Genomic DNA, 20,887 nt, shown 5'->3' on the forward strand with positions numbered 1-20,887 from the left:
TTGTCTCAACAACAAGACCATCCTTCCTCTCCAGGCATAAAGAAAGATAAATACATACAATCTACTTCTCCTTAGATTCTCTTCCTCCCACTAGATGCTCACTGCCTGATTATTTTAAGTATATAGGATGCCTTAATTTAATAATTTGGCCGGGGGACTCACATCAACTTGAAGTGTCACTGCAACTTCTCCGTTCTCTCTTATAAGAAGATGTAACTCCAACAAAGTCACCAGAACTGCACCACTTATACCACATCTTAATCTTTGTATCTGTTTGTGTCTTACTAATGTGTACAGCACTAGGGAGGTCAGGGACATGACAACCTTGCTTCCTTTGTAAGGGGTAAGAAAGCTGCATTTTACAAACAGTTGTAGGTAAAACTTTTTTTGATTCACAGAAAAAAATGAGAATATTCACATTGTTAATGGAATTTCACAAGTAATCTTTTGGAACAAAATGTTTTTTGTCGGGAGAGCATCTCCCATCGACATGGTGCAATGTAGACACGTCTGTACATTGACCTAAATTATGTCTACTTCCGTTACATAAATTACGTAACGGAAGTAGGATAACTTAGGTCGACTAACAGCTTTAGTGTAGACCATCCCTAAATGACTTGGCCAGGTCATATAGTCTGTAGCAGAACACAAAATTGAACTCACGTATCCAAAGTCACAGGCTAGATTCTCATCACTGAGCCATTCTTCACCTCTGTTTCATCTTCTGGAAAAATGTAGGGATTTTTTCCTGCATAAATATATAGTGTAAACAAGCAATTACTTTTTTTCCATCTCTTTGACATAATGCCACAGATAACATCTGATACTCCTGCAATCTGAGGAAAGAGAGTCATTTTGATCAGAAGATTGTGGCCAAATAAAGATAAGGCCAGAGAACATCCATGGCTGAATGTGTCTGAATCTTTCACTGCTGAATGTTGTGTGTAAATTTTTTGAGATGTTTGGGAGGAACAGATTAGGATATGTAGATAACATTGTGATATTTAAAAGGAAAACGTAAATTAATGTATAATTGGGGGGGTGTTAATGGAAGGAAATACTTTGAGTTTCTGACTTTGGAGCAATTTCTGGTTAGGTAGGCCTTAAAACTCTCAATTTAGTCTTCACCACAGAGGAAATTAGAGATATACCTAACCTGGATTTGGTCTTTTCTAGTAATAAAGATTAGGAACCAGCAGTGACTGCAGTATAAAGAAGAGGTGGTAGAATAAATGTGGGACCTTTTTTTTCCCCCCAAAAAACTTGATTTTTTTTTATGGAACTGTAAGTTCATTTCTTTGCCAGTTATAGGAAAGCTGTTACAGACCAGAAAGACATCTTTTTGGGTGGCAGATTATCCCACATCCACCCAGAAGATGGTAGTTTCTTGCACCTTAAAGTGAAGCATCTGGTGCTGGCCAGTGTTGGAGACACAATACCAAATTAGATGGCCATGCAAGTCTGATCAAGTATGACAGTTCCTATGATCCTAATGTTTGGGTCAATGTTATTGGGGGTCAGTGGTAAAAATGCATTTGTTTAATGTAATGTCACTACACTGTAGCACAGCTGATATAGGTTGTACTTTGAAAAGGGGAACGTTAGAAAGAAATCAAAGGTCTTTTGGAGATAATCAAATTAATGGAAATAATTAATTAATTTTATGGAATTTTTGAATTAAAGTTCCAGAAACAAAAGTCAAATGAAATAGTTACTACTCTGTAAAATCCATTTAAAGGCAAAAAGGCTGAAGCCCTTCAAATAACTTCAAACCAGCACTAGGGCCTTATCCCAGTTTGTTTTTTAATTATGCGTAAGACTTTTTTTGTGATTTGCTATACTGAGCAATATGCAGTTTAATATCTTAATGTGCTTTTTAAACAAGATATAACTTACAGCTGCATTTACAGACCTATGGTGATTTATGCATCCTAAATGCTTAGGGTAGATCAGAAGACAGGGCCTAGACTGTGTGGACACATGATACATTCACTGAACTCCATCGAAAATAACAAAACTTTTTTTTGTAGCTTTATAGCTAAAACTCTTCATTTTCAGTTTTTATTTGTTTAAAACTTCCTGAGAATTTCTGCATTTATTCTACCCCCCTCATACTTGTATTTATTCTAAAATTTAAAACAGGCAAAAGCAGTAAAACCCCAAAATGAAGGGGAGAGTGTGGGGCTGAGGGTGTCCAGTACTCAGAGGTGGCAGCATGTGGGGGAGTGAGGGTGCCCAATTACTCATGCCGTAGAAGTTGAGGAAGCTTGCTCCTTGCAGGCCAGCTGCTGTGGGTCGGGTGGTCCTGGCTTCCGTGCCTGTCTCACGTTCCCACTGCAAAGCAGCAGCCACCAACTGGAAGGTACTCTCCTCTGCACAAACGAGCTGTGCCATGTGGTGGGAACTCTACGAGGGAGACTAAGCTGATAGGTCAGCAGATTTCCAGCACTTCAAAAATTTGTGTGAAAATTGGTAAAACCCAAATAATGGGTTGTTTTTTGTTTTTGTTTTTTAAAAAAACAAAAACAAAAACAGGATTTTCTTTGGGAAAAATCACTAAAAACTGGAACCAAAGTAGCTTACTTATAGCCTAATCAGAAGTGTTTTGAAACACCATAAAGTATGTATAGACTAATCTTCATGATACCATAATATGTATATTTTCAAATGTGCTGGATGTAAAATTATCTTAAAACAAATAATCTAACTCTCTGATTCAAATTCAACAGACCATAATTTGCTGAAGCCAGTGAGACCTGAATAATATATACCCAAATATACCCAGATTCCATTTCCTTTAAATGGTAGGGCTTGGCTCAGCCTCATGCCATATGTTGCTACTGTGGGGCCCAACCCAGTTGACATCAGTGGAGTTATTCACATGAATGAAGTTGCTTGTGTGCCTGTGTATTACTCCTGTCTGCTTTATCTTCCTACTTCCTTTTTTCCCTAAAGTAAATGACAAAACTCTGTTTCACCCTGTATGTTGAATAGTTAGTCAGACTCTTGAACTCAAGAGAAAAACAATACTGACAGAGGTTCCCAATTTTTCACTTTACACTTACGTTATGCTTCTTGGGGAGCTGGAGTACAGAAGTCAATGGGAGAGCGCTCTGTGATCGACTTAGCAGGTCTTCACTAGACCCACTAAATCGACACCGCTGCATTGATTGCAGCAGTGCCGATTTAGATGTAAGTATAGACATACCCTTAGTCTCTTCCTACCCCAGTTCTCCATCTGTAAAGTGGGGATAATAGTACCTTCCTACTTGACTGAGCATTGGGAAGGTAAATATATTAAAAATAAGGTGCTCAGATACTGTGGCCCTAAGTACATATAAATAGACAGAAACTGTTTCCTGATCTGGCCAAAATTAAGTTTCCAGACCTCAGGCTCTACAGTTTGAAAGTTCAGCTCCAATATCTCCATCTGGCTTCTGAACCTCGTTAAATAAACTTCTGTACTCCATGTGAGCATGTTGGAGAACATTGGGAGCATCCTTGTCTGCTACAAGCTACTATACAACCTTACCTTTGGAACATTAGGTCAAATCCATTGTTAGTCTACCATTTCAAGGCTTCCAAACATATGATTCTTTCATAGAATCAAACAGTTGGAAGTGACCTCAGGAGGTCAGCTAATCCAACCCCCTGCTCAAAGCAGGATCAATCCCCAGACAGATTTTTACCCCAGTTCCCTAACTGGCCCCCTCTAGGATTGAACTCACAACCCTGGGTTTAGCAGGCCAACGCTCAAACCACTGAGCTATCCCTCCCCCCCACCTGGCTTTCTCCCCGTATCTTCTGGGATCCTTATAGGACAACACTGTAAAATGGGTAAGCAGGCTGACACCCTGACACTCCAATATTCACCACTGTCATGTAACACTGATCTACAGCCAAAATGCTTCTGAAATAAATGTAGTCAAACTTTACTAATTCTGGGTCACTGAGAATGAAAATGATGCTTAAAATTGTTGATTGGCTCTAGTTTTCAAGATATGCTATTGGGTCAGTATATACGACCCTTGACTTGGGAATGGCGGAGGATAAGTGAGTTATAAAGGGAGGGATCTCAATTTAAACCAGAAATGACTAAAATCCATCTTTGACTGGATCTATGAATAAATCTATGACTGGGTTTGGACAGTACTTGCTTTTTAGGCAAAACAATGAATGATGCAATCTGAAGCTGGTATTGCATCATACATGAAAGGGATTGCATCATGTTATTCCTAGAAGTCATGGATGATGCAATCATAACGAAGCTTATATCACTCTGCTGAACAAATTGTCCTATATCAGCTCTAGAAATCATACAGTGTTGTGCTCTCTTATTTGTCAGTGTTTGATTTTGCAAAGGGACACATTTCTGTTTAGTCAAAGTGAGCAGAGATGCCTCGTACTTGTGTGAACAGTGCAGATAACTTCTGCTATGTTCGTGGTGAAGTGACTTTTGCATCACGAAAGCGCAGTATAATCACTATGGTTAAGAAAGCCTCTCACCTTTATTTTGGCTGCAAAATTGGAGATCAGGACAAGAGGTGGGCCCCACACATATGCTGCAACACTTGTGCAACAAAACTTCGCCAGTGGTTGAATAGGAAAAGGAAATCTATGCCTTTTGCAGTGCCAATAATTTGGAGAGAGCCAACAGATCATACCAGCAATTGCTACTTCTGCATGGTGCCTCCAGTTGGGAAAGGTGTGTCAAAGAAGAAAAAGTGGACTGTGCATTATCCAAACATTCCATCAGCTATACGCTCAGTACCCCACGGAGAAGGACTGCCGGTTCCTGATGCACCAGAATCACTCTCACTTGAGTCAGACGAGGAAGAGGAAGAGGATGAAACTTCTGGTCCTGAACCATCAATGTCACAGGACCCACATTTTCTCCCATCCTCCTCCTCTGAACCACACCTCATAACACAAGGTGAACTGAATGACCTTGTCAGGGATTTGGAACTACCCAAGAGGAAGGCAGAGCTGTTGGGCTCCAGACTACAGCAGTGGAATCTCTTGGCAGGTGATGTTAGGGTTTCCATATTCCGTGACCATCAAAAGGATCTTGTCCCATTCTTCTTCATGGAAGGTGATCTTGTAGCCTGCAACAACATCGATGGTGTGATGGCAGCCCTCAACATCGTTCACGATCCAGATGAGTGGAGACTGTTCATTGATTCATCGAAGACGAGTCTTAAAGCTGTTTTACTGCATAATGGCAATGTTTTGCCATCAATTCCAATTGGTCATGCAGTCCCTATGAAGGAAACCTATGACAACATGAAACAACTTTTCAGGTGCATAAACTATGACCAACATCAGTGGCAGCTTTGTGGCGATTTGAAGGTTGTTGCTCTCTTGCTTGGTCTGCAGACTGGATACACAAAGTACTGCTGTTTTCTCTGCGAATGGGATAGTCGTGCAAGAGATTCCCACTACATCAAGAAAGATTGGCCACTCCGACAGTCATTGGAGCCTGGGAGGGAAAGTGTTCAGCATCCACCACTTGCTGAATCAAGGAAGATTTTGTTACCACCCTTACACATCAAGCTGGGTCTGATGAAGAACTTTGTCAAGGCCATTGACAAAACACAAGCAGCTTTCAAGTACCTCCATGGAAAATTTCCAAGGTTAAGTGAAGCTAAGATAAAGGAAGGTGTCTTTGTTGGTCCTCAGATTCGTGAACTTCTTCGAGATGATGCATTTGACCATGCACTGCGTGGCAAGGAAAAGATGGCATGGAAAGCCTTCCAGTTAGTGGCAATACATTTTCTCGGAAACAACAAGGCAGACAACTACAGGTTGTTGGTGGAAAACCTCCTCAAGGCATACAAAAGCCTTGGTTGCAACATGTCACTAAAGATACATTTTTTGCACTCTCATCTAGATTTTTTTCCACCGAACTGCGGAGCAGTGAGCGACGAGCACGGCGAGCGATTTCACAAGGACATTGCAACAATGGAGAAACGCTATCAGGGCAAATGGAGCCCATCAATGCTTGCAGACTATTGCTGGACAGTGACAAGAGATGCTCCATTTAATGAATACAAGAGACAAGCCAAGAAGTGCCAAGTAGACACTGAATAGGACTAAACTATGTACATAATAGTTTTTTGCCTTTTGTTTCATAATAAATTTTATTTATATAACCCTTTTGCTGATTTTTAAAGTGTTACATAAACAGGACAGGTGAAATATTATCATGTAAAGCAACCCTAAACACATGAAAAGACCTAAGTTTACAATTTATGATTAAAACTCTACTATCTACACAATATACATAGACATAAAATGTACAAACTTAAATATCTTAGAAACAGTAGCCAATCAGTTGTTTTAATTGTCATATTTGAATTCAGCACATCAAAATACATAATAAATAGCACATTTTATCTCTGAAGCAGACGACTTCTCAAAAATTGTAGACCAGTGTTATTAAACTGATCTGGTTATTAGTTCATTTTAACAGAATGCTTTTGTACATAGGTAGAATCTCCTTTTCTAGATTCATGAGTGTCTGCATTACTGAGCTAGATGTGATTGAGTATTTTGCACCAATGTATAACAAATGCAAGAAATCTGAAATTGAGTCACTGAAATGCGTCAACTGGAGACCTAAGGAGGATACCTTCCATGGACAGTAGGAGATTTCTTGGAACTTCAACCCCCAGAACCAAATATTCCAGACTTATCACTGTGAGCGCTCCAACTTGCCTTCTCCCAGAAATGCCTGGTGTTGTGCCCTTTCTTAACACAAAAAAAATTATGTTGCAATATTCTCCTTTTAACCTGTAATGCATCTTGTTTTGAAATAAGTTGAAGATTTTATTGGCATTTTATAGAACAAAATACATACAAGTTAGTTTAATTTTAAATATCTGCGACTGGACACTCAAGTGGCATCAGCCTTAGGCTACAGAAGAAGTGACTTAAGTATTCCCCAATACCCAAATGTTTCCATCACTTTATATCATGATGCTGTCTCTTGTAAACTGAGGTCTTGTTTACACGGCAAATTAGTGTGCAGCAAGCCAGGGTGTGAATCTACAGTGCATTAGCTTGTCACAGCAAAGACAAGCCCTTAGCTTCTAAATCTCACACTGTTTTTCTCCCTAGCATAATCTTCCAAATGACTCCCTTCCCTATTTAATCACTTACATATAATCTACCAATACTTTCATCTCATAAAGTTACCATGAAAGTGTTATCTTTTCCAAGTAGCATCAGAAATACACTTAGGCTTTTGTTTAAGCCATCCTCTCTCTTTGAAGTTAGTTCAATGTACAACGGTGACATACCATTAACACTGAATCAAAATACATACGTTTCTTATTAAATATCCTACTTTTTCAGCTGCAGCTAAACATTTATTCCTTCCTGGCATTGGCTTAGATGAGCATGTGTCCAGTTCCAATGTGTTATCCCATTGTCCTGAGTCCACCTTTGTAAACAGATATTAAGGAAACAGTAAATTTCCCTACAAGTCTTTCTTCCAGGATTCAAAACTTTTGGTATATATTTAATTACCTCCTTTGTCTGGCCAGCTGAACTGAAAAGGTTTATAGCATATGTCATAAATATGTCAGGGCAGCTGTACTAAATTGCCTAAGTGGCTCTTTTTCCTAAATTTTTGTCTAAATCACTTGGTGGTGGCAGCAATACCATCCAAGGACAAGGAAAGAATTTGTGCCTTGGGGAAGTTTTAACCTAAGCTGGTAGAAATAAGCTTAGGGGGTCTTTCATGCGGGTCCCCACATCTGTAACCCAGAATTCAGAGTGGGGAGGAAACCCTGACATGGTGGCAGCGCGGTGGGATCATTTTGAACCAGAAGCACAGGATTTTAAAAGGACACATTTTTTTCCTTTTGGCTTTCTCCAGCAACCCACCTCGCCCCAGTGACCAGTCAGCTGGGCGATGTTTTAAATGTAAAGAGCTGGGATATGTAAAGGCCAACTGCCCCAAGAACCCCAACAGATTACAGTTCATTGCACTGGAGTTACACCAAAGGTCCTCAGGCCCAGATGCCTCCCAGATACCCTCAGAGTGAAGGGAAATTGTGAGTGTGGGCGGGAAGAAGGTTATAGCATGGAGGGACACTGGAGCACAGATGTCAGCTATCCACCAATCCTTAGTGAACCCCAAATTCATCAACCCAGAGGCCCAAGTGATGATTTAACTCTTCATGTCAAACTCTTTTGACTTGCCCGCAGCCAAGTTGCCTGTCCAGTACAAGGGCTGGTCAGGAATGTGGACTTGTGCAGTCTATGATGATTATCCTATTCCCATGCTGCTGGGGGAAGACTTGGCCAACCATGTGAAGATGGCCAAGAGGGTGGGAATGGTCACCCACAGACAGGCTAAGCAAGCTTTCATGCCTATCCCTGTTCCTGAGCTTTCTACAAGGGCCCCGTCTGTGTTACCAGAGACCCAGACTGAGGTGGTGGAACCGGACCCCATTCCAACATCTGCGACAGCAGTAGTGGATCCCGTCGCAGAGACCCAGCCAGAACCAGTCCCAAAACTGGAACTGGTGGAGCAACCAACACCAAAACCATTGCCAGCACTGAGTTCAGCGCTTGCAATCCCGTCTGCAACTCCAACGCCAGAGGGCACCACCGAGCCTGCACTGGCAGCAGCAGCTAAACCTGCACAAGAGGCTCAGCTGGAGTGCACCTGAGGAAAGTGGTTCACAGACAATGGAAACAACACCATGCACTGCATCACTTCCAATGGGACCAAGCTCAAGTCCACACCCCAGTGAGGAACTAATGTCTCCAGCATCAATGGAACAGTTCCAGGCAGAGCAGGAAGTGGATGACAGACTCAAGGGAGCTGGGACGGCAACATGGAGCAATCCACCCTGTCTCAGCTCTTATAACAGGTCCAGGTTTGTTATAGAAGGAGGACTCTTATACAAGGAGACTCTTTCTGGAGGGCACAAGGAGGTCTGGCATCCTCAGAAACAGTTGGTAGTTCCAACTAAGTATCGGGAAAAGCTCTTAAACTTAGCTCATGATCACCTTAGTGGCCATGCTGGGGTGAACAGGATCAAGGACAGTTTGGGGAAGTCATTCCACTGGGAGGGAATGGGAAGTGGCCCCTCTCCAGCCACTCCCCATCATTGAGGTTCCATTTCAGCATGTAGTTCTGGATATTCTGGGTCCTTTCCCTAAGAAGACATCCAGAGGAAAGCTGTACATATTGACTTGCATGGATTTTGCCAGCCGATGGCCGGAAGCAGTAGCTCTAAGCAACACCAGGGCTAAAAGCATGAGACCGGCATTAACAGACATTTTTGCTAGGGTAGGTTGGCCCTCCGACATCCTTACAGATTCGGGAACTAATTTCCTGGTAGGGACCATGAAAAGCCTTTGGGAAGCTCATGGGATGAACCACTTGGTTGCCAGCCCTTACCACCATCAAACAAATGGCCTGGTAGAAAAGTGTAATGGAACTTTGGGGGCCATGATATGTAAATTCATAAATGAACACTCCAACGATTATGGCCTAGTGTTTCAGCAGTTGCTCTTTGCCTACAGGGCTCTACCGCATCCCAGTTTGGGCTTTTCACCATTTGAGCTTGTGTATGGCTGCGAGGTTAAGGGGCCATTACAGTTGGTGAAGCAGAAATGGGAGGGGTTTATGCCTTCTCCAGGAATTAACATTCTGGACTTTGTAAACAACCTACAAAACACCCTCTGAGACTCTTTAGCCCTTTCTAGAGAAAACCTAAAAGATGTTCAGGAAGAGCAAAAGACCTTAGCGTCCCCAACCTCAAACCTAAAGCCTAAAGTGTACCATGTTAATTCGCTAAAGCCCTTCTATTCCAGAGAGTTAAAGGTTCTTCAGTTTACAGCCCAGGGAGGAGATGATGCTGAGTGGCCTAAAGGTGTCTACTATGAAGAAAAAAGTGACACTGGCATGGAAGAGGTGAAACTCTTCATGACCCTTGTATGTATGCAGCAACAGCAGATCAAGGAGCTGTGCACTAACTTCGCGCCGATGTTCTCAGACACCCCGGGATGGACCGAACAGGCATACCACTCCATTGACACAGTTAATGCTGGCTCAATTAGAGCCCAATCTTACCAGGTGGCTCCTCAAGCCAAAACTGCTATAGAACGAGAGATCCAGGACATGCTAAAAATGGGTGTAATCTGCCCCTCTGAAAGTGCCTGGGCATCTCCAGTGGTTCTAGTTCCCAAACCAGATGGGGAAATACGCTTTTGTGTGGACTACCGTAAGCTAAATGCTGTAACTCGCCCAGACAACTATCAAATGCCACGCACAGATGAGCTATTGGAGAAACTGGGACGTGCCCAGTTCATCTCTACCTTAGACTTAACCAAGGGGTACTGGCAAGTATCGCTAGATGAATCTGCCAAGGAAAGGTAAGCCTTCATCACCCATAAGGGGCTGTATGAATTTAATGTGCTCCCTTTCGGGCTGTGAAATGCACCCGCCACCTTCCAGAAACTTGTAGATAGTCTCCTAGCGGGATTGGGAGAAACTGCAGTCGCCTATCTTGACAATGTGGCCATATTTTCATGGGATTCATGGGATTCATGGGAAGAACACCTGAAGCATCTCCGGAAAGTCTTTGAGCACATAAGGGAGGCAGGACTAACTGTTAAGGCTAAAAAGTGTCAAATAGGCCTAAACAGAATGATGTACCTTGGACACCAGGTGGGTCAAGAAACTATCAACCCCCTACAGGCCAAAGTGAATGCTATCCAAAAGTAGCCTGTTCCAAAGTCAAAGAAACAGGTCCAATCCTTCTTAGGCTTGGCCTGATATTAGAGGCGATTTGTACTGCACTACAGCCAAATCTCTGCCCCACTGACAGACCTGACCAAAAAGAAACAGCCAAATGCAGTTCAGTGGTCTGAAGAGTGTCAAAAGGCCGTTAACCAGCTTAAAGCGACACTCATGTCTGACCCTGTCCTAAGGGCCTCAGAATTTCCTAGTAACCACAGATGTGTCCGAGCGTGGTGTGGGAGCAATCTTAATGCAGGAAGGACCAGATCAAGAATTCCATCCTGTCACGTTTCACAGCAAAAAACTGTCTGAGAAAGAAAGCCACTAGTCAATCTCAGAAAAGGAATGTTACACCATGTGTATGCTCTGAAAAAGCTACACCCATATGTTTGGGGATGGTGTTTCCACCTGCAAACCGATCATGCTGCGCTGAAGTGGAAAATCAAGGAAAATAACAAAAAAATTCTTTGGTGAAGTTTAGCTCTCCAAGATTTTGATTTTGAAATACAGCACATTTCAGGGGCTTCTAACAAAGTGGCTGATGCACTCTCCTCTGAAAGTTTCAGAGAATCAGCTGATTAAAATCTTCCTTGAAATGTAAAAAATATTGTTAGTTCTTATATAATCAGTAGTATGTCTAGATGTGCATGTGTCTTATTAACTCTGTTTTCTCCTAGAGCTCCAGGAAGAAATCACAGCCAGTGTGAAACAGGCTGTCCAGCAGTGCCTGTGATTTGAGGTGGGAGGGGCATGTCATAAATATACACAGGGCAGCTGTACTAAATTGCCTTACCTGTAAGGGGTTAATCAGTTCAATTATCCTAGTTGGCACCTGGCCAGAAGGACCAATGGGAAAAGAAGATACTTTCAAATCTGGGGGTGGGGTGGAGGTTTTGTTTGTGCTCTCTTTGTTTGTTCCCTCTCTGGACGGAGAGAGGGTCCAGGCAGAAAAAAAAACATCTCCTGAAAACATACCTGAAATGAGCATCTAAAATTACAAAAATTGTAAGTAAGGCAAGGAAATGCATTAGATTCTCTTTTGTTTTATCTTTTAAATTTTCCCTATGCTAAGAGGTAATTTCATTCCTGTTTTGAAACTGGAAAGCAGAGTCAGAGGGGAATCCTCTGTGTTTTAAATCTTTTTATTTACCCTTTAAAGTTACCTTCTATCCCAATTTTGCAGGTGTGATTCCTTTACTTTTTACAAAAAAATAAAATTCTTCTTTTAAGAACCTGATTGATTTTCAGTGTCCTAAAAACTAAGGGGTTTGATCTGTGCTCACATTGTAACCAATTGTTTAGTATATTATTCTCAAGCCTCCCCAGGAAAGGGGGTGAGGGGGCTTGGGGGAATACTTTGGGGAAACAGGGACTCCAAGTGGCCCTTTTTCCTAATTTTTTATCTAAATCACTTGGTGGTGGCAGCAATACCGTCCAAGGATAAAGAAAGTATTTGTGCCTTGGGGAAGTTTTAACCTAAGCTGGTAGAAATAAGCTTAGGGGATCTTTCATGCGGGTCCCTACACCTGTACCCCAAAGTTCAGAGTGGGGAGGGAACCCTGACAGCATACATTTAAATTAAGTGGCCTATGTAGTATGAAGATTTAGGGTAACACCTTTGTCAGAACACAATTAATTCGGATGAAGATGGGTTATTTGCACATAACATTCGTCAATTACTTAATAGGGGTGTTAGGATCTGGAAAGATATTAAGGTCCCAGTCTTGCAAACCTGCATGTAACTTTTCATGTTTCATCCTACTGAAAGAAGGATCTGTTCATGTTTGCAGGATCAGCTCATGTTTGCAGGATTGGGCCCTAAAATTATAACAGTTGGATGACAGATTTTTAATGTCAAATGAACAAGCAGGCGCAACTCTCCCTGAAGACAATCCACTTAAATCAGGTATTGATTTGGATTACATTAGCTAATCACTGAAGTCCTTTTAGCACTAGGGATGATCAAAAAGTTTCCATCAAAACTGTTTTTCAACATAAGTGAGTTTGATGAAAAAAAAAATTGTTCACTAAAGTATCCATCTTCTCTAGAAAATTTATTTTCCGTTGAAAAACGGAATGCCCTAAAACTGAAATAATTCAGGTTGGAAATGCTGGCACAGTGTCTCATGGGAGCTGTAGTTCAGGTGTCTCATGTCCCCATTCTCTTCTAAAGGCCAGACTCCCTGTGTGTACAACATCTCCCATGATATACTACCTGCCGTCCCAAGAAGAGAGATTATAGGGCATCATGGGAGAGAGAACCTGACCAGAGAACCTGGCCTGTAAGGAGAATGGGTGCCTCAAATTCTCAAACTACAACTCCCATGAGACACTAGAGCACCATTTTCAAAATATTTTTGTTGTTGTTTTCAGCCAAAATTTTTCAGTTTTCAAATTTGGTAGACAATGTAGATCAAAGATTGCCCCTTCCTGTCCCATTTTCATCAATTTTCCAATGGGGATGGGAATCTTTTTCTGACTAGATGTCGTTAATATTCAATGCTCCCATCTTAAAATAATCAGTTATTAACAGACACATCCAGATCACCAGTCTTCTTGGGATGCTTCAGTAATCTTCCCATTGCTGCTACAGAAATCACTTAAAGATCAGGTTCACAATACCAAATAATTTGGTCATTATGTAGAAAAAACTCCTCTTGTCTTTAATGAGAGTTTTTTGTGAGTAAAGTATGAAATATTTGGCATAAAGATTTTTTATATATAAATACATATATGCATCCAATGATGCAAAATATTTTTCCTTACAAACATAATGCAGTTATGGGGCCCTATTTCCCTATTTTAAATTAGCCTAGCCACAAAAAAACTAATGAAAATAAAGGAAAATGCAACAAAAAAAAATCATCCACGCAGTTAGAAATAGCTTCCCAGAAAAAGCCTTACATTCCTTCTGTAAAGATGCTGTGAAACAATGCTGCCAGTGGGGATTTTAGTCTTCTTGCAAGAACATTTTTCTTTGCAAGGTTTCAAGAACACTGTAGTCTGACTGGGTCAAACTTTGTGATAGTTTTGATATTTCCACGTACAGCGGCAGCTGTACCTAGAAGTGCAGAAGCACATGAAAATGTAAAGCAAAAATGAATGGAAGTAGCTGTTACAGCTGCTCAAAAATGTGTTTTACATGAAAAATAAACCAATGAAAATTTCATGTTTTCAAATTGAAGGGATTTTTGCTTTGTTAAAAAAGCTAAAAGTTTGCAGTTGTCTAAAAACATAAATTTTGGCTTTTTTATGTCCCCTTCCAAATTAATGCAAACAAATTATTGCAAAAAATTGTTTTTCCAAACTCATCTTATCTTGTGTTATCACTTGCCCTTTAAAAGGGGGGGGGGCGGGGTAAAATGAATGAGGAAATATTATACTTTGATATTTAAAACCACAATCCCTGATTTTCTTAACTCCATACAGGCTGCTTTCTTCAATTTATCAATCAATGTAATATTCTTATGCTATGGTATTTAGCAAAAGTTTACATACACAAGTGCTTAATTTGATATTCTACAGTTTCCCACTCCTGCCCACAAATACCATTTTTAACAGACCATCAAATATTACAAAATCACTGGGTGTGACTTCATTGGGAGTTTTGCCTGAATAAGGAGTGCAGAATTGGGCCCTAGTTTATTTTAAACATAGATTGCATCCCTTTAAAATGGTTTGAATTTAAACAAACAACATGGAAAATACAGCAGCAAGCACAGTTCTGGATTAATTCCTCATTCAACCAGTTATCTCATGAGAATTTCATTTCATTAAGAATATTACAAGCAATAAGTGGCAAATTATTTTTCTACATGATGATATCCCTTATTAAAATGGCATCCTCCTAATTGTTGTATTAAGTAGCTAACAATTAATCTTATGTCTTGCCTATGGAATATGTTGAATATATAGACCCCCCCCCCATCCTAATAGGTTTTCTGGTGAAGGAAAGGACTAATACATCCAAAGTGTCCAGGTGTCCCTTTTCTAACTGACAGATATTAGCTGAAAGGAAAAATTTTTATTTTCCTTTTAAAAGCATATATAATGTGTTAGTATTTAGTGTCTCTTTTTCATAAGTATCTGCCTTTGTTTTATTAATATCATTTACCCTTATTTCTTTAATTGAGTAATTCAGACAACTTTTTGCAGATGTATTCTATAATGAGGGGAGGATTAAAAAATCTATTTTTCCTTTGGGGGTTCTCTCTATAAAATTCTAAATTCCTAAATATTGAAGTTGCATATTCCTCTTCTTCAGAACTGTGGAAACATAATCTCCTGATTGCCTGATTTCTTTGCACTTCTCGGTGTGAGCGAATTTTCTACTACTGGATGTCCCCTGAAAATTTAAAATGATCTTAAATTGTGCCTTTTGACAACTCAAGGGGAAACCTTTTCAAAGCAGACAACTTGAGAAGTTATGTCTAGTCAATAGCTAATCTGATGGAAATGGATATTAGCAGTGTTCCTGTCTTTGTCCACCTCAGAGCTCAAGTTTCCATCAGTAGTATAGACTTTACTAGGAGAAGACAATGCTGTTTGACCTTTTACACATCACTTTTCCTTCAAAACAAAACACTATCCTCCTTCTACAAGTGTTAAAAGTAATGATCCTCTATTCATCTTGGGTCATCCAGATAAATGGAATGAAGCTGGAATAAAAGTGTTTTGCTTCACTCTAGGAAAATGTTCTAAACAAATCTTTAAGCTGTCTCAACATCAGAGCCCTTACATGCACACAGCCAGTACATAACTGGCTACTGCAGTAGAATGGTAGATGTCGCCTGGTGCTTCTCTTCAATATAAGGTTTGGATATTGTGGATTTGTATTGTTCTTGAATCAAGAATTCATACCTGAAGTAGCCTCACACACATTGAACAAGATGAGCAAAATGAGTCTTAGAAGACTATCAGCGACAGTCCTAAAAAGGAGCAACTCCACATCATGCAGGGCACTGGACAATGACCTCTCGAGGTCCCTTCCAGTCCAACAATTCTATGATAACCATCTTTGAGGGGAATGAATGAAGCTATCTGAAAGTAATTCTGTCCACCCCTACCTGATCCTGCAGTCATGTCAACCACATCCCATAGACATAGACATAGCATAGACATATGATTGATGATGGTGTGAGGAGATAATCCATTAGCACTATACATTATTTCCATATCAAGGCCTGAAGCCCAAAAGACTAGAGGAAATTACATACCAATGGAGTAAGCCTGTTGTCACAATCTTCTTAATAACCTTGCCCAAAGAGGGAGGTGAGAGACCATACTAAGTGATTATTTCTTAAGATGACCACTGAATTTAGAAGTTGACAAAAGCTTGTTTAAAGGAGGCATTAACAAACTTACAGATAACAGGAGTTTGTACAATGCAGTCACCCACCCAGAAAGTAAGGGATTTCATCCTTCTTATTCTTTAAATATAAATTAATATAGTTAAATATCAACAAATAAGTAAAATACAGCAACAAATCAAAGACGAAACCTCAGAGCAGAACTCTAAAGAATAGTATCACTCTTTTGTTCAGCTAATACGCAATAGCCTACTCTATACTGTATAACATATTCATTACTTAGGGTGGCTTTTTCCTCACTCCTCCAGTTCAGGAGAGCTTTTACCCTTCAACCATTGGTTATTCCCCACAAGGTTTTGCTAAAAGGAGAAAAGTCTTTTCCTCTTTCAACTCTTGCAGATGAGCTTGATGTTAATTTATCCCAGGGTTTCTTTTTATGTGCCAGCTCTGCACCTCATTTTTAGCTTACGCTTGTAGAAACTAATCAATCTAATATGAGTGCAAAGATGACAAGTCTAAAACTCAGGAGATATGTGACTGGTAACGGGAAAAGATTGAAACTTTCTCTACTCACTTCTACACATAACTTCATTTATACTGTGGAGAGAGATGCCTTAAATTCCTAATAAAATTCACACATTGCCCTTGTTTACAAAGATCATCTGGGATCAATTACTAAGAGTGATAATGGATGGTTACATCAGCCTTCTGGACTCAGACACTTACTTATCTCTACTGACAATGGACACTGGTATTCTCCTTTGGATTTCACCAGCCACGGGTCTGTTTCACATATGGTAAAATGGACTTCGTCCAAATAAGGTTCATGTTCCTAAAGGAGCTAATTATGGAAGCAAAGCAGCTTGCACAGATGTTCAATGCCCTTTAAGGAGTGCATTTTTCTGTATGAATAATATGGTGACTGTTTTCAAATAATTATGCATGCATTTAGACATGCTCTTCATGAGTCAGCTTTCAGCCTGCCTAAAATGTGAGAAGGTATAGATGTTGGCAACTTGTACAGCTCAGTGGTTATATAAAGGAGTGTCAGAGTGTCATTCTGCTATACTGCCCACTTGTTGAACTTGTATCTCAGTTTCACACCCGCACCGTTTTTGCATCTTTAACATAGATGTATCCTGGGAATGTTACTTGATCATGTAGGATTACCTCCTACCCCCTGCTCTGAACAAGTTCAAGATAGGCTGTCCCACACAAAAATGTTTACTAATAAATAACCTAGCACTCTTAAAATGTCACAGTATTATAATAACCACTCTCAATCCAATACAGACATTATCATACAAGTGACCCATAATGTAATATAAGTTGTCTACATCCCAGTCCTCTGCTTGAACCCCTGAAGCTCTTTCCTTATAGTCAGCAGGTGGAGAAAAGTTTCCATATAACAGTAAACAAGTGAGGAAGATAAGTTCTGCTGCTGTGAAAAGAAGGCAGCTGGGATTTCCAGCTTTGTTTCCTTTCTTAGAACCTGTAAGAATATACCAAGTTAATTTTCCAGTTTCCTTGGTAACCTTCTGTGAAAGGGAAGATACTAGTAGAGCGTGTGAGGCAGGAAAGATCTGATGAATAAATACAGTTCCAAATATTTCTTCGAGAAAGTGAGTTAAGAATGCTTAGCTCTATTAAGACAAACTTTCGGTTTCAGTGGTTTAACATTTCTCCAGATTGGTTTCAATGCAATCTAACTCTTCTTCAGAAATCAGAAATACTTAGCATGATCCACCCCCTCACCCCCTGCCTGAACAAACAAACACAGGTGTCTCATAATTGCCTCTATATGGAGGATCATGTTAGTATGGGCAACAAACCAATTCACTGTAGCATGCTTGGGTAGAAGAATGGTCACCACAACTGCACACCACAGGGGCATCTACACTAACTATGGTCAGAAATGAATTGGCCAGAAGAGTGGTGGGAACACATGTACTACAGTGTGCGACTTTAGGTTTCAACCCTAGGAGCAGGAATACATTGAGATCAGTCTCTTTCAAGTTATTTTTCCCCATCCCCAGAATTTTTTTTATTCATTCTAGTTTAGAGAAATGTAACTATCCAGTTCTACAACTGCAGTTGCAATCTATAAAATAATGCATACAGAACTCTAATTAGAGTGGTATCACCATACAAAGCCTCCCAAGCCCACCAAAACTAAAAATCTCTTGCCTTGTAGCCCTTTTGTTGCTTTCTCAACTCATCCCCTCACAGAAACCCTGGGAAAATAGATAGGCCTTGCCAAATGCTTGAGTCAACAGAGAAATGTTTTAAATCAGGGAGGGAATGAGCTCTAGACCAGAGATCCGTTCACATTGAAAATGCCCGGCTAGCAAGGAGCTCTCATTTAAACCAAGGACTATTAATTTGAGTGCCTGAGCCAATTGCCATGGAACTAAGAAAAGAGGCAGTCTCTAAAACTTTAAACTGTACCCAGAAAAATACTAGAAACTAATTCAGACTACAAGGCAGAGGGATCTTGCCAGCGCCCATCCCTAAGTAAGCTGCATTCTGCACCAGCTGAAGTTTTAGGTCTAGAGATTCATATCTAGGCACAGTGCATTACAGAAATCCAGCCCTGGATTGCTTGGTGAACAATTATCTATGCAAAAATTCCTATACTACAGGACTAGTGATAACTTGAACCACCCCTGGAAACCACTGAAACTGATTTTTTTCCAAGCAATTTCATATACTTTACTGATTCCAATGAAATGGTCAAATAACTTGATGAACAAATAAAGCATGTCTCAATTTTGTAAATCATTCACCCTATACAGGTAAGTAGCAGCATTAGATGCTCTATTTCAGGGGGTGGTCATCCCTGCCCATGCTAGCCCCAGGTCTGACTGGCTCTGACTGTGTTGACAGCACCCAACAAGGTCCCCTGCTCAGGGTACTGAGGGAAGGCAACAGCAGACCCAGTGAATGAGATCCAAGTTCCCCAATGGTAGTGAAGGTAAATGACTGCTGATGCGTACACTGCACAGGGCGGAAAAGGAGCTAGATCTTCAGAACCGTCATCCACATCCTCAGGAACCAATGTCATCTGGCAGAAGAATTCCCAGGAAGGGGGATGGTTCACCCTCTCCATCCCCCCCAAAGCATCTCCGAGTCCAAAAGAGGCAGAGCAAAATAATGGGGCAACCAGCCATGACAAACTGCAACAACAGCCCCAGGGATAAACCCCTTATTATGACCAGCTCTCAGAGGAGGAACGGGGTTTGCATGCATATGATGGGCATGACCCAAACCCCGCTCAGGGAAGGCACAGCCCTGATGGCCCTAACTCCCCAGAAGTCCAAACCAGACCTCAAAGGTGAATTCTATGTTGCCACATGCAATGTGTTAATACTGAATGGTACTGCATTGCCAAAGGCCTCACCCACTACAAGACTGTAATTTCTGGCATCACAAAAACAACAAAGAGTCTGGTGGCACCTTAAAGACTAACAGATTTATTTGGGCATAAGCTTTCGTGAGTAAAAACCTCACTTCTTCGGATGCATAGAGTGAAAGCTACAGATGCAGGCATTATATACAGACACATGGAGAGCAGGGAGTTACTTCACAAGTGGCGAACCAGTGTTGACAAGGCCAATTCAATCAGGGTGGATGTAGTCCACTCCCAATAATAGATGAGGAGGTGTCAATTCCAGGAGAGGAAAAGCTGCTTCTGTAGTGAGCCAGCCACTCCCAATCCCTATTCAAGCCCAGATTAATGGTGTTGAATTTGCAAATGAATTTTAGTTCTGGCATCACAGAGGCTTGCCTGGCACAAAATTATCAAATCCCTATGGAAGGATTCCATTTCTACAGGACACACCATATTCAAGGTGTGGCACTTGTTATTAGACAACCTCTAGCACAGACTTTAACCATGTGAAACCACAGCTCCCCACTCTTAATTTATGCTCAACTTCAACATGGGCATGGACACTTATCTTTCATTGTGGCTAATGCACCACTAGAAGATGCATCATCTGTGGAAAAAAGACACATTCTACACGAACTAGCAGCAAACATCCAGTCAGCTCCACAACATGACACAATGCTCCTGCTCAGAGATTTCGGTGTTGTGACTGGTTATGATCAAACTGGGTATGAAAACATGATATTGTAATAGTAGGATTTTAGTGATATTATTTAAAAACAAAACCAATTCATTTTATACCTACAAAACAAGAGTTTTACAAACCAGGAGTGTTGGTTTAAACATTCCACATATTTATACAATATATTTATACACACATATTCTGTTTTCTTAACATCCCTTACACTGCTTTAATTTTTACACAGCTGTACATAGATTACATTTATATACATTTGGGGGCAATTAAGTTCCAATAGAAACCCCTTATGTTCTTTTAGCGAATTTGACTAAATTGTTCGTAGTCAAATGATTTAAATCAGATTGTCTCTTTGCCTGGCTTATTTATAGACATTCCTTTGGAAAAGGGGCCATTTTTCCTTCAGAATGGCTGCAAAGAAACCAAGAATTCTCTTTCTATAACACTTTTCTTTTTTAACGTTTTTGCAATGTTCAACTGCTTAATTCCCTCCAGCCTCCGCAGAGTTAACTTCTCACTCTCTTTCCTTAAATCACTTGCTTATCTCCCAAAATGACACTTTAATCAACTCAGATTTCACCATTCCAAATATTGTTCCAGGGATCTGAAATCCCCATGCCCTTACTTACTTTTTTTTCCTTACTCCTGCCACTATGCCTTCAAGGCTTCCAACCTGTTTTCCAATTTTTTTATCTGTTGCCTACCTGCTTGTCTGGGCCCGATCCTGCTTT

The 20,887-nt window shown here is 40.6% G+C and overlaps 1 long non-coding RNA gene across 1 annotated transcript in view; it reads right to left on the reverse strand.

Annotated features, from left to right (window-relative positions):
- The window catches only part of LOC128832362 (uncharacterized), a 40,286-nt gene that overhangs the window by 13,189 nt on the left and 6,210 nt on the right, over positions 1-20,887 (reverse strand). Inside the window, exon 3 of the long non-coding RNA XR_008443972.1 lies at positions 664-748. This is a non-coding gene — a long non-coding RNA (uncharacterized LOC128832362). The remainder of the gene's footprint in view (positions 1-663; positions 749-20,887) is intronic.

This window comes from Malaclemys terrapin, chromosome 2 (assembly GCF_027887155.1).
Source record: "Malaclemys terrapin pileata isolate rMalTer1 chromosome 2, rMalTer1.hap1, whole genome shotgun sequence".
In the NCBI taxonomy this organism is placed as follows: domain Eukaryota; kingdom Metazoa; phylum Chordata; order Testudines; family Emydidae; genus Malaclemys; species Malaclemys terrapin.